Here is a 14,073-nt window from a genome sequence, read left to right as displayed (position 1 = left end):
AAGGCCAAGTCATTCAATTTCTCTGCACTAATTTCCTTCACCTGCCAAGTGAGGCTATTAAATTAGATTGGCCTTGAAGATTGCTTACAGTTGTTAAAGCTTAGTGGAAAATGGGTTTAAGAATAGGTTTCAATGAGGTTGATATGATTTGGTTCATAAAGGTAGTTAAGACCAGATCAATGGATGCTAAGAAAACAGTGAAGAAAACTAAAATTTACCTTGATTTTAAACTTAATGTTCTAGAGAATTGTTACTGTGAAGACGAATTTCATAGGGGTACTATTCAAATGCAAACTCTGACTCAGTGTATCTGGTGTAGGACCCCAGATTCTCTCTTTCTAACAAGCTCTCTGGTGACACGGGTTGCTGGTTGCTGCAGGTGCAGGCGCTGCACTGAGGAAGCAAGGATTTAGAATAAAGCCCAAAGCTAGAATAGAGTCATAACGTGTGACTAATGACGTGGTCAACCAGTCAACAATATCAATAACCTGCTGGAAAACAAATTATTTTTTAATCACACATACACAAAAGGCAATTTGCTTAAAATAATGAGAGGACCCAACAGATTGAACATTTTTTTAAGGAACTGATCCATGGTAGGTGAGCAATCTTGGAATGTATGGCTACATTCCAGGCTCTCAACTCTGACAGCTCATTATAATCACCTGGGGAGCCTGTGAAAACCGAAGATGCCTGAAAACCTGCCACCCCCCCAACCTAGATCAATTAAAGTAGAACTTATGCAGATGAGGCCTAGGTCTTGGCATTTTTTGTTTCCTTTCTAAATGTTCCCCAGGGAATTATGATATTGTGAACCACTGGGCTACCGTTACACAAAGTCATAGCAAAATACACAAAAGTAAACTAATGCAATCCACTTTTTATTGTTGTCTTTTAATAAGCAGAGGAGAGGAGCACCTCTGTGTGTGTGTGTGTGTGTGTGTGTGTGTGTGTGTGTTGACAGAACTGAGAACACTTGAATACCCCTGAACAACCATTTAGTAAATAAAATATAATCAATATCATGAATTGAAGTTTTTATAACCAACCATGAAAGAGTTAACCAGGAAAATATTCTGAAATTTATACTGAATTTTTCTTTTGTCCCTAAAATGATTAGAAATTATTTCATCATATGAGAACACTGGAACAGACTATATTTAGTATCACAGATCAGTGGTTCTCAAACTTGGGCATGCATCAGAATCACCCGGAGAGTTAGTTATAAAAAAGACTGTTAGGCCTGCCCTCCGTTCCTGATTCTATAGATCTGGGATGGGCCCAAGAATCTGCATATCTAACAAATTCCCAAGTGATATTGATGCTGCTGGTCCAGGGACTATTTTGAGAATCACTGACAGAGAAAAAAGTTTGCAATTTCAAAGAATGGCAGTTTATAGATACAGCTATACATAGATAAAGTGTGGGTCTCTTTTTCTGCTCCTCCTCAAGACCAGCTTGGTACCAGTTCTCACCATGCATCTGCATCATGTGATCAACATTCAGCAAACGATGAGGAAACTCTTTGTTTGATTCTGATCTCATCCTTAAACAAATGAGGAAAGTTTCATAAATCATACAGCCGAGTTTTTATGAGGCTTTAAGTTCTGATAGGTAAATGCTTTCTTAAAAAAACTGGTGTTCAATTAATGTTTTAAAATGGTTTCGTAGGACTTTTTATAATTCTCTTTTATTGGGATTTTAATTAGCAGAATACCACAGTGAATGTGGAGGAAATCCGTATCAAATTTTCATCTTTCCCACCATGAGACAAATTTACATGTGGGAGAAACAGCTTTTCAATACATCATTACTTAGAGAATCTTGAGGCTTCAGAAATGTCTCAGATCAATAGATTATGGGATTGTTTCTCCCACTTATTACTACTTTAAGTTGATTTTTAAACATTATCTACATTAACATTATTACGAGTCACAAAATAAATTCCTATGTGACATCTTAAACATGGTTTAGGATCAAAAATGTCAGGCCAAATATAACCAAAGAACAAACTTTTTAAAATTCTGAATATTTCCCTATTCAATTCCTTACAAGTCCTGGAGAGTGAACAAATAACAAACTTCCCCATCGCTGTCTCATAAAATGCTAGTAAAATCATGAAAAGAAGGTTGCTATGGAGTGTCAGATAAGTCAGCCAAGTTATATTATTCCCCGGAAGAGGAAGATTTTGGTAGGTCCTGCAGAAAGACAATGCATTTCTCTGATGTTCCCTTATTAACAAGTGAAAATGTCATTTTGCGTCTTCTAAGCAGACTCAGCACAATGAAGCAAGTCCAGAGAAAGTCTTTTGTATACCATCACCATTGTTATTAGTCTTGCAAACATAAATATACTTAAACATTTGAACTTAATATATTTGCTATGAAATGATGCCAAATATTTAAAAAAATATATATATTTTCAAACTCTATGAAATAAATCAGAGTCCCAATTTAAAAACTAAAGATAACTGAGTCCAAACCATCTCATTTGTAGAGAACAGGACAAAGTCTCCAGAAGGTGGTTGCCAAGCATCACTTAGCCAGCTCCTAGTTACTCACTGGCAGAGTCGGAACTAGCACTCAGGTTTCCTGGGTCCTAATCCAGTATCTCTTACTGGTACCGTATAAAGACTCTCCAAAGTTGCCACTGCCATATGTCAGATCATAGACTGACTATGTCTTGAATTCTGGGAATCTCAAATCAAAACAGCAGTCCTTGAAAAGCCTGCTTAAACTTTTACACATAAACCTTTAAATTTTATACTAGACTAAAAATTAGTGTATTTTGATTCTAAGGCAGAAGAGTTCTACCATATAATAGGCTGCTTGTTGAACAAATGGCTGAAGTAATTCTTATGTGTTACACATGCTCACTACACAAACCTCAAGGAATTCGACAGGTCTCCTTCCAAATGTCTCCCCTTCCACACCCTTGTGAATAGAGAGTAGGAAAAGGAGTAGGAACGCGTATATAGTATCAAAATAATAAGCTGAATTATTTCTACTGGTAAAGATAATGATGAGAAAGCATAAAGCATTTAGGGTCCATAAGGAGGCTAGACAATCACTATAGAGTATGATTTGAATAAAATGACCAGATCCTACACTAGTGATGGTGTGGTGACTCCATCCCCACCCCACCCCATGCCCTCTACCCACATCCTTCCCCAACAATCTGTAAACAAATCAACTCCCCACCAAAACCAGGGACATTATCTCTGGAAAAGCAGACAGGTGTAGAGGAGAGAAAGAACGGATGGGACGGAAGAAAGAGGGAGCAGGCAGCCAGAGGAGCTCGTTTTGGCATATTTTTTATTGTTTAGAAATTTGAAAAAAAGCACATTCCAAAGCATATGCTCAGAAAAGGTCTAACTGATCAAAATAAGAGTTACGTTTCAGTGGTCTCAAGAATTATTTAAAACTGGCAAATAACAGGCTCAGGCATCGATTCTTCTTAATAGTCTTACCTAACCTGTTAATTTCTTTTCATTTATTTTTCTGCTGCAGCGATTCCTTAAAAATCTATTCTTATTCCTATTCCTACTCCTACTTCCCTGCCCAGAAGGAGATGGGAGATGAGACAGTCTGAACCAGAGAATTCTGGCAATTATGAAAGGAGGAAATAAGCACAGAAGAGGGAAAAAAAGGAACTCTGCCTAAGCTGATGCTTCCATTTAATTGGTATGAAAGGTCTTGGGTAGGGAGGGAGGCCGGTGGGAATATAAGAGGCAGGAGAGGAAGCAATTTGAATGTTTCCAAAGTCAGATCTTCCTAATACACGTAGTTAGTTTTCTCTCCAAATACTGTTTCTTGACATCAGATATACTTAAATATAACTGCAAACTAAAAACTAAATACACTTAATTATCTCTGTCATTGATTCCTCTTACTGCCTTTCCTATAATTAGCTGTGAATGTACTTCCATCGTTTAGAAGTCCCAAGTAAATTCTAAAAGAAAAATGTATTAAATTATTATAAATTTTACCATGAAGAGTTCAAAGACCTATAATATGACCTTTCTACAGACCAAACTTTTTTTTCCTGTTGTGACTAAATGACAGCAGTCTATATAGAACATTTCCTTTAAAAACAAAGGGAACATTTGAAGTTTGAATAATACCATTTTGGAAAAAAAAAAAAGGAAAAAAGCATCACTACACATACAGAATTTTAGGTTCGTCCTTTGCTGCTTTATGAGTCACTGAAGGTACATTCAATTACTGGTAAGTACCTTATCTCAGATTAGCATGTTTGCCCGGGGTATTAGGATGAAACTAAGAGTGAGAGTCCACCCCCTAAGAGCTCACACTCTTCTGAGAGGGAGAATTAACTAAGTATGAGAGGATCATGAACATACGTGGGGATGAAACTCACAGAAGAGTAAAAGAGAGCGAGAACCAACGTTCTGAGGTGGGACTTCAGTGTCAAAACCATGAAGGGTGAGAATTTGAAAGCACAGAGGAGAAAAGGCAGGACAGTTCAGGTGGAGGAGATCCTGAAGCAAACGCCTGGGGGGGTCAAATGGGGCTTGATACCCCAATGGCAGCAGGAAGGCAACGGGACAAGAGAAGCTCTGAAAGGCAGGATTTCCCACGTGAAAGTGAATGGCCAGGAGCTCAGGTACAAACATCAAATCCCCTGCAGACCGTCCTGGTGACTTCAGAGCTCTGCTCCCCTAAGTCATGGTTTGTAACATGTGACAACCTACTGAACAACGTTTGAAGGGGGCAGAATAAGAATAAAATGACAGAATGTGTGAGTAAGCAATTTGCAAACTACGACAGAGCTGTATGAAGGTAACGTTTTACTCTTGTTCTGGGGAACTAAGTATTCCCAACACACAGGTAGAGTCAGAGATGGTAACCACAACATTTTCCGACCAATATTCCTAGGAAACCTCAGCCCTGAGCCAGTGGAGTGTTCCCTCTTTGGGATGCTGAGGACAACAGGCATTTGTTTTAATTAAACTCATGCTCAGATCAATACTATGGTTTCCTGCCACGATGCACCCAGTTCACACAAAGCCCACACAGGACATTCAAACACTTGTCCTTTCCCTCTTGTTTGTTTTTATTTTTTCCCTCCACTACAGTTTTTCCATTCCCACTCCCCATCTTCTTCTAGTTTCCTGTTTCTTATTTACTTCTCTTTCTGGTTTCCCTTACTCTCACTTTAGCTCCATTAAGATACATTTTCACAAATGTCCCCAAAGTATTTTCAAAACCAGGAGAAAACAGTCAGTGATTTACATTAATATTCCTTAAAACAGTTTCACCCTTGACCTTATCTACACATTTCACTGCACCTCCACCCCTTCTAAATAGACAGGCAAACCTGTTTGACTAGTTTCCCTCTAAGCCCTGCTCTCCTGATTGGCTGGGGAGTACAAATGACCCACGGGTACAGCAGCACAAATGCAAAGACTATGTAAAGCACATGGCCTTCTTCTTCGGGAGAAGCCGCAGCGAAGGGCCTGCAGGTCCTGCCAGGACAGCCTGGGCTCAGGGCAGCTCACTCCAAGCAGGAAGGCAGCACGCTGGATGGCTCATTCCGTCACTGGTTTAAAAAACAAACAAAACAAAACAAAACAAAACAAAACAAAACAAAACAAACTTCTCCCTGTCAATGCCTTCCCTTCTGAATAAGGGATGTTATGAGGGGGACGAGGTCTAGAATCAGACTGAGCCTGTATCTCTAACAAGTTTAAGAAATTTTGGTGGATGTAACTATATTGACAATGTGGCACAGGGGTGCACCCAAGTTTTGTTGTTGTTGTGTATTTGTCTTAAGCCAACTAGGAAAATTTGAATTTGCAAAACAGATTAATCAAAATGGGAATTCTCCTGATGTTCTTTGAGACTAATTTAAACAGCAAAGGCTCAGGGTACATTTAAAATAAGATACGTTTTAAAATCACTGTCCATTTTTTGAGGGGCTGTCAATTGTTTCAAACACACAGAAAAGTATAAAGATTAATGTAAAAAAAACTGTATACCCATCACCTATATTTTAAAGGAGTTAAAATTGCCTTATTTTCAAGTGTCTTGAAAATTTTAAATTCTATAAATATTCAATTCATAAAAACTGATTTTTATACTTTTTTTCAGGAACATACTACAGAAAATTCAGCATATCTGTACACTTGATTCTACTTTTTAAAACAATTTTAAGTCCATCGGAATATATTATTTAAATTATCTTGCTTGGAGGAAAATCAGCCCCATGATTACTAATAAAGCAAGTAGCAGCCAATGTTATAGCTAAAAAATTATAACTCAGTGTCTTGGATATATTTCAAGTATTAAATTTGAGACGGAATTGAAAAGTGCAAAATAAGTTTACACATATATTTGTATTAATAATATTCCCAAATCAGGCAAATATTTACCAAATCAGTTACAATGTAAATTTATTTAGGGAAATGGAATACTTGTAGGTGCATTTCTCTTATCTAAATCAAGTCAAGGGAAATGATTATCTCCAAAATAAGACCAATATAGTGACTGTTTCCATTATTAGTAATTCAGACAAGTGTCACGACACTAGTAGCAAAATACACAGTATCTCTGAAATGTTCCTATCTACACATTTTTTCTGTCTAATCTGAATGTATTAATGCTTATATACATTTCCAGCCAGAGAGTAGGACCCGAGCTAGGCTGTCCTAGATACCCTGCCATTCATAAATCCAAAGGTTCCATTTTTGTTCGGGCTCTGCACTATTCAAAGCTGACCTCCATGTAAGTCAATTTCAATGTGGCATCTGACATCTCTATAAGGGCGTCCTGAGCAGGACAGTACAGCGTCTAAAACTGAGCTGGTGAATATACAATATGGAACTGTCAGAAGTCCTAAACTGAATATCACCTGCACTGACCACTGAACTCTGCAACAGTGGGACCATCCACGATGAGGGAGTTAGCACAACAGACCAAAACTCAACTCCAAAGTAGAGAGCTCTTGATAAAAAATGTAGCTACAGAATTTCAGGGAAACAAATCATCAAAGATAAAAAACTACATACATAATGAACTTCATTCAGTCCACCTTAAAAATACTGAACATCTAATTTCATTTTATTCAAAAAAAAAATTATTGGGAGTCCTAAAAACTATGTACTCCTCTATCTGCTATATAAATAAAGGATGTGGTGAATACTGGTAAGTATGTACTGAAACAGACTTACTACTTTGAACTAAAAAAAAAAAAAGATATTATTTATAGCCAATTTACCACCAATATGCTTAACAACCAATTAGTAACCATTATGTACTATGTTCAATTGTTGATTGGTTCCCAAACCAGTTCATATATGTAAATGTTTTTTTCAAAATACCCACTAATGACAAGGTAAAAATCCATATACATATTAAAATAGAAATCTAATTTTAGATATTCATCTCTAATGTAAAGCATTACTTCATCCAAATAGAGGAAATCCTAAAGAAAAAAAATAGTTTAAAATATTACTATAGTTGGCTCAATTTTTTTAAGAAATCTACAAATCAGTCCTTTTCCATTACACAGGTTAATATTTGCTTTCCATAGTGTTGATTTTAAGACCCCGTAAGATACGGAAGTGCCTTCTGAATCAAACATTAAATTATATTTTGTTCAGTTTTACTATCATCTATCTTGTTTTTTATTGTTTTTGTTTTCAGGTTCTTTTAAAATAAATACACTTTGTCCTTATTAGATTATCTAAGAAACCAGAACTCGCTTAAATACCAAGAAAGCTTAAATAATACTTTAAAAATGTCTGTGATTTGATTACCGGGTGCTTTTAAAAAGCAACAAAGATGCTATGGACGCCCAGGCTGGTGAAAACACGGCTTGTCCTGAGGAAGCTGACATCTCCCCAGAGCTCCTGATGCAACAACCACTTCCCCCTTCAAGGACTGTGTTCCAATGGCTCTCTCTGCTCCCTTCAAAATTTTCAATTGCTATTGTACTGGCTTCCTCCCCAAAGGCTATAAATATGATCAAGTTTCCACCTTTAAATATACCTTGTACTCACCCTTCCTAAACCTGAGAGCAAGCACTGCTGAAAGCCAGTAGTCTCCACAGACCTCCTCATCACTAAATCCAAGTTCTGCTTTCCATTAAAACAGCTAGCACTTACTGAACACAAACCAGTAAACTTCCAGTCACTAAGCTTCATAGACTTTATCTCATTTGATCCTCCCAGTGGCCCTAGGACGTTGCACTTTGATCCTCATTATGTAAATGAGGAAAGGGAACTAAGTTCTGAGTTCAAAGTCATAGAGCTAGTCAGGCGCAGGGCCAGGACTGTCTGATACGCCCTATTTTAGGACTTGCCTTCACACTTCTTGAAATTCTTTTCCCCTTCAGCTACTAAAAGCTCCCCTCCCCTTAGTCTCCTCCCGATTTCACTCTGTACCCTCTCATTCTTTACTGCTCCCTATTTGTCTACCCAACACTTTGATTTTAAGCCTCTATTTCTTTATTACTCTTTGAACTTGTCCTAGAAGACCTACTGACATCCTGTGTCTTTTTTTTTTTCAACCACCCATATGTTGAAAAGAGCTAAAGCAGTCCATCCATCCATCCATCCATTTATCTACCTAACTATCTAGCCCAGCCCTCTCTGCTCAGAACTGCTGAGCAATGGATCCACTGGACACTCATCTCCAGTTGGATTTCCTATAAGCACTTCATATTCTCCATGTCCAAACCTGAACTCTATCATCCTTGGTCCTCAAATGTGCTTCTCCTTTTAAGTCCCTATGCCATCTTCCCATATCCCCACCATCCAGAGACAGTAGAATCTGAGAGATTCTACCACCTTAACACCTGTGTGACAAATCACTTTTCTTCATCTCACTGCCACCACTTTGGTGTAAAGTCCTCAACTTCTCCTAAAAAAGATCACCCAATATTTTCTAATCTGTTATGCCTGTCTCACACCTCAGATCCATCCTTCTAGACTATGAGAGCTTTCTCCTCATCACATCACTCTTTTGTTTAAAACAACCTTGAAGAGAAAATGGTTCATACTCCTTAGGATGGCAAACAGCCCTCCGTGGTCTGGCCCCTGTCTACACTGACTCCTCTGATGTTACCTTCTCTATGAAGCCTCTCTAGTAGTCTGTCCCCACGTAGAAATGGCCACTTCCAAATGCCTGTTCAGGGCACTCTGCATATCTCTGTCACAGCACTCACAGAATTAACAGCACTATATTGTACTTACTGAAACTAATTTGTTTTCTATCAGTCTAATCCTCTTAAACCCAGAGTCCTCCCATGGTTTTCTGTATCTGCATATCCCCAGGGTACAAGAGCATAGTGCCCGATGCATAGTATGTTTTCAATAAAAAAATCTGTTGAATAAAAGAATGAATGTTTATGAAATGCTTTAGATTAGGAAGATACGATTACCACTGTTTTCAAGACTAAATTAAACAACCTTATTCATGCTAATTTGATTATGTAGCTCCTGCATACACACATACGCAAAATAATATTGAAATGATTCACGTAGCTTCAAGTTTGAGAATCAGCACGATCAAATCACACTTCTTATTCCTGGCTTCCAGAGTAGGGAAATAATGCCAAAATTTCATATAGCTAGTCAATTTCAATGGCAGAAAGTAGGATGTAAAGTATTATTGTATACATATTTCTAAACAAAGACATTCTGGGGCTACCACAAGAAAAGTAAATTTTTTTAAGGGCTTCTTCAATTTTTCGGAAAAGCAAGGACTTTCCAGAAGACTAAATGTCTGAAATTAAGATACTCTTCTGAAGATCTCGTATATGAAATTTCTATTAAAAAAAAAAAAAACAAACACATTGAAACCATTCATATACAGGCCACCCTTCTAAGAACCTCAGCCATTCGGCCCACTATCCAGCCCAGAAACAAAGGATGAGAACAGCAAGTATCTGTCACAAAGTACATAGGCTTTATACTTGAGCAATAGCCCACATCATTTCAGGGGAAAAAAAGACAACAGATAATACAGCAGCAGGGCCCGCTCACAGCCTGACAGCAGCAGAAAGCGATAGCTGATAACAGAAAGAGGACCCAGAAAAACCATAAAAAGAAGAATAGTACTTCTGTTTCCATACTAGTATTTCAACTGGGCAGGCTGAGACCATTTACTATAAACAAAAACAGCTCTATACACCTCAAGGAATAGCACTATTCAATTCTTTATGAATTCATGTTCACAACGATAACCCAACAAAAAAATTAACTTACATCCTGGGGAGTAAGTGTATAAAATTTAGAAATTGCTTATTTGTTTTACTAGTTAAATTTTTAAAGTTTCAGTAATTAATGGTGTGAGGGGTCAGCTATTTAGAAAATGTGCTTATGTAAATAAGCAACAACCCTGATGGTGTCAAATAAACATTATTATTATTTTTTTTCCTATTTGGACAGATGTACATTTCTAAGTCACCTTTTGAAATATGAAACATAGCCTGGGGAATACCCTCTGTTCTTTTAGCCTAGGAGATTCTGGGTTTGAACCTGGGTTAGGAACTACTGGTTCAGGGTTTATGCTTTAAACATTTAAATAGACAGATGGCAAAATAAATATTATTAAATATTGCAAAACAAAAGTTCTTATTCTCGCGTTGTACTTTGGAAGTCTAATGTGAATTAAACAGCATCAGCCCAATATTATTTGATAAGTAAGCACATAAATTACTTTGAAAAGTTGTCTGAGAATCGAGAGCATATTTAATTTCTTCCTTTACCATCAGTATTTACATATAATTAAGCTGATGGTTAATCATAAGGTATCAAGAAATATTTTAGGTAAATTAAATGTTAATTGTCAAACTCTACACACAAAAAAGATTTTACAAAAATTAAATTTTGTTATACATATTTTTATTTATTCCATTGGTTTACTTATTCTAATATGTGCAAAGGCATTAATACAAGTATACAGCTCCAGAAATTTTAGATTTTTTAAATCTAATCTCTACAGCAGTACTATTGAGAGAAAGTCACAAGTACAGTTTTTACTCAATTATGCCCAAGCTACTAATACACTATCAAGCTATTACAAATATCAGGGCACTATGCTTCACTGTAGTTTTTAAACACTCCTATAGCTGTAGATCACACAACACAAGATGACAACTTTACCTTGTGGGTGGCAGGCGAACTAAATAATAACTTGAGTGTTCCCTCTGGAATTACCTAGAATGGTTGCTGAACAGAGACATTCCAAAAGCAAAACCTCAAACTGCCAGGAGATGGTTTCTATTGGAGAAAACTGTTTGCCATTCCTCTCTGAGACAGAAAAAACACAGGCTGATTTATGATTTAATTCAATTAACACAACGTTCTGGACTCCCTACTATATAATACTGATGTGCATGACTCTTCATTTAAAAATCTCCAGGGAATAAAGTGTGATTACTCCTAATACTATTAAAATACCAATTAAAAGGCACTTTCTATCCTTCCTTTAAGTGGCTTTTTTTTCCTGGGGATGAGTGGAAATAAAGCACACCAATTACATCAATTCTGAGGGGAGATTTTTTTTTAACATAAAATTATCAGAAACAGAAACAACAGCACACTTGGCATCTAGCCAAACTGCCACACCTTCATGGCATTAATCTTGAAAAACTTATTATACAAGGTGACAGCCTGAGGGAAGTGAAGGATTTTAGAGTAGTGGTTTTCCAACCGTTTCTGAGTGGAACCACCTGAAACACAAGCCTTTCTCTATTTTAATACTGGTTCTTTGTGGAGGTGACTCTTGGGGTCATGTCTAGTTGAGAATGCCACCCACTCCTCCTTGTGATACGCCCTCTCCCTCTAGAGAACGACTAATTAACACAATCTAGCCTTCCAGTTAGTTTGAACTAGTTAGTTGCCGAAGTCTTAGAAGTTCTCCCACTTTCTCCCCGCCCCTTGCTTTAAGGTGATGAGAATCAGCGGTACAGGTACAGAGGTCTCCTTTCCCTAAATAAGTGCTGCAGCGTGGCACATTCCCCGCACTCAACTTCATAAACCCTCAATTAAACCGGTGAATTTACCTATGCAGACTGGGTACTCCCCTTGCCACCCCTGACTGTTCTTTTGCCCGGTCGCACTGCATATATTTGCGCCCTCCGATACGGTTTTCCTGGCACAACCCCAAACTACGCATCCCAGGCCCCCTCGCCGCTCCTCCAGCCCGAGGAAGGCGCCCGACTTCCTGCAGCGCGTCCTTCTCTCACCTCCTCTCTAACCCTCGCGTCCCGCACACGCTCCTCTAAAGCAAGGGCAAGCCATATGGTTCCCACATCCACGCCCACGACCCTGCCACCACTGTCCATTCCTGGCGGTCCCACGGGCATGGGGCACGGAATGGTCCTTGTGTCCGTGTGCGTGCAGCCCCAAGACACTCCCCACCCACAACGCACCCAGGTCTAGCTCCCCCTCTGAGAGAGAACGAAGAGAGGAGAGTTGGAGAGTTCCCGACGCACCTCCCGGTCCCTCATCCCTGGCCCGCAGCAGGCTCTGGCCTTGGGGCTCCGCGGTGCCCATCCCTCCAGGGTCAAGTGCAAAGTCCTCGGCCACATCCGCGCCAGGTTATCCCCTCTCTCCACCTGCACGCACGAACGCGAAAGGAACCTCAAACGGGTGCCATACGGGACGCAAAGGAGCGCGAGAGCGATCGAAGCAGCCTGGAAATACCTCCTTTACACCCCGCCCCACCCCCCAGTCTTTCTCCCTACTCTCCCCCCCACCCCATTCCCTAACTCCCTCAGCCCAACCCCATCTGCACTTTCTGATCCCTACCCCCAACCCCTGGCTCGCGGCCATTCGCCAAGCACTCACCTCCAGGAGCAAACAACGCCCCTCTCCTGTCAGCCCGCCTCCCTACCGTGCGGTGGAACGGCGTGGTCCCTCCGCTTACCTCGGCTCTTGGCTGCTGCGCGTGAGTTTGAGTGTGTCTCCGCCGCGTAATTGTATCCGGGGACAGAAGGGACCCGTGTTCGTGCGCTGGATCAGGTGTCGCCGCCTCCGGTGGTTTGGGGGCGTGAGGGAGGATGCAGAGTTAGTGTGTTAGCTTAGGACAGACTCTCTGGGCTCACAATTAATGGCAAAGCTTTAACCGTGCCCTCCCTCGGGTCCGCAGCGCGCCTGCTCCTCCGCCGCTCCCCGCTGGCGGCCCGGCCCCCCCTGCTCCCCAGCCGCGCCCCGCCCCGTGCGCGGCTTGCTGAGCAGGAGCGCGCCGCTCTCCTCCCGCGTCTGGCTCAGCGGGGCACGACGCGGGCCGCCACGCGCTCAGCCTCGCATCACACGCCTGGAGCTCCGAGCGTCTCTTGCTCCCTCGGCTGGGGCATGGATGCGGACGCGCCTTCGTGCCACGAGCTCGAGGGCTGACCGAGGAGCAGTGTCCTGGGACGGGGATGCTTGAAGGCGGATTGGCGGTCGGCGGGCAGACTGGGACGCTCGCGAGCCTCCGGTCGCGCCAGAGCTGGGAACCCTGGGACTGGCACGTGGCCCCGCCCCCTGTTAGGCTTGCGCTGTGCCCTCTCTGCCACCTCCTGTCTGGTCCCCGTGCCCGCCTTTTTCATCCCACCAGTGCCGCGCGAATTTGCGTGGTGTGGTTGTGGCACGCCCTCTCTACCTTCGCAGGCTCTTAGTTTGCCTCACTTCTCCCAAACCCATTAAAAAGTTGAACTTGGGCTAGGTGGAGGAAATACGCGAAGGAAAGGAGTGTAGGGGGCGCTTAGGTGATCAGCCAGCCACCTGCCTCGTGGATCGGAAAGCGTTAGAAAACGCGAGTTTGGGGATCCCTGAAGAAGGAAATTGGGTGGCTGGGCTCAGTAACATCCCTTCTCGCAGGCTCTTGCTGAAAGGGCCATTTATGCTTTGCTTGTTTGAGTCTGTGGCGACTTTATCCTGACTAATCTGTGTTGCCAGCAGCGGATCCTTGCCAAATTGGCGTCCCCGGCAGGAAGCAACTTTGCGTACCCAGGCCTGCTGGAGCAGCCTTGCTGTGGTGGCTCTGACCCGAGAGGCCAAGCGCCTTTAAAAGTCTGACCATAGAGAGTGAGCTGCCTGGAAACTAGGAAAATCTAACAGTG

The 14,073-nt window shown here is 41.0% G+C and overlaps 1 protein-coding gene across 4 annotated transcripts in view; it reads right to left on the bottom strand.

The window, feature by feature from the left end:
* UGT8 (UDP glycosyltransferase 8) overlaps positions 1 to 13,454 on the bottom strand; it is a 73,195-nt gene extending 59,741 nt beyond the window's left edge. Inside the window, exon 1 of one of the 4 annotated variants that reach the window (XM_032462354.1) lies at positions 12,897 to 13,454. The gene's annotated coding sequence lies outside the window, so the exon portion shown is untranslated. Of the gene's footprint in view, positions 1 to 8,020; positions 8,148 to 12,817; positions 12,838 to 12,896 lie in introns of those variants that run through there. The other 3 variants (XM_032462350.1, XM_032462351.1, XM_032462352.1) reach the window with 3 other exon arrangements.
* Positions 13,455 to 14,073: the final 619 nt, after the last annotated feature.

This window comes from Camelus ferus, chromosome 2, assembly GCF_009834535.1.
Source record: "Camelus ferus isolate YT-003-E chromosome 2, BCGSAC_Cfer_1.0, whole genome shotgun sequence".
Taxonomy (NCBI): domain Eukaryota; kingdom Metazoa; phylum Chordata; class Mammalia; order Artiodactyla; family Camelidae; genus Camelus; species Camelus ferus.
This window is presented reverse-complemented; position numbering and strand designations above follow the sequence as displayed.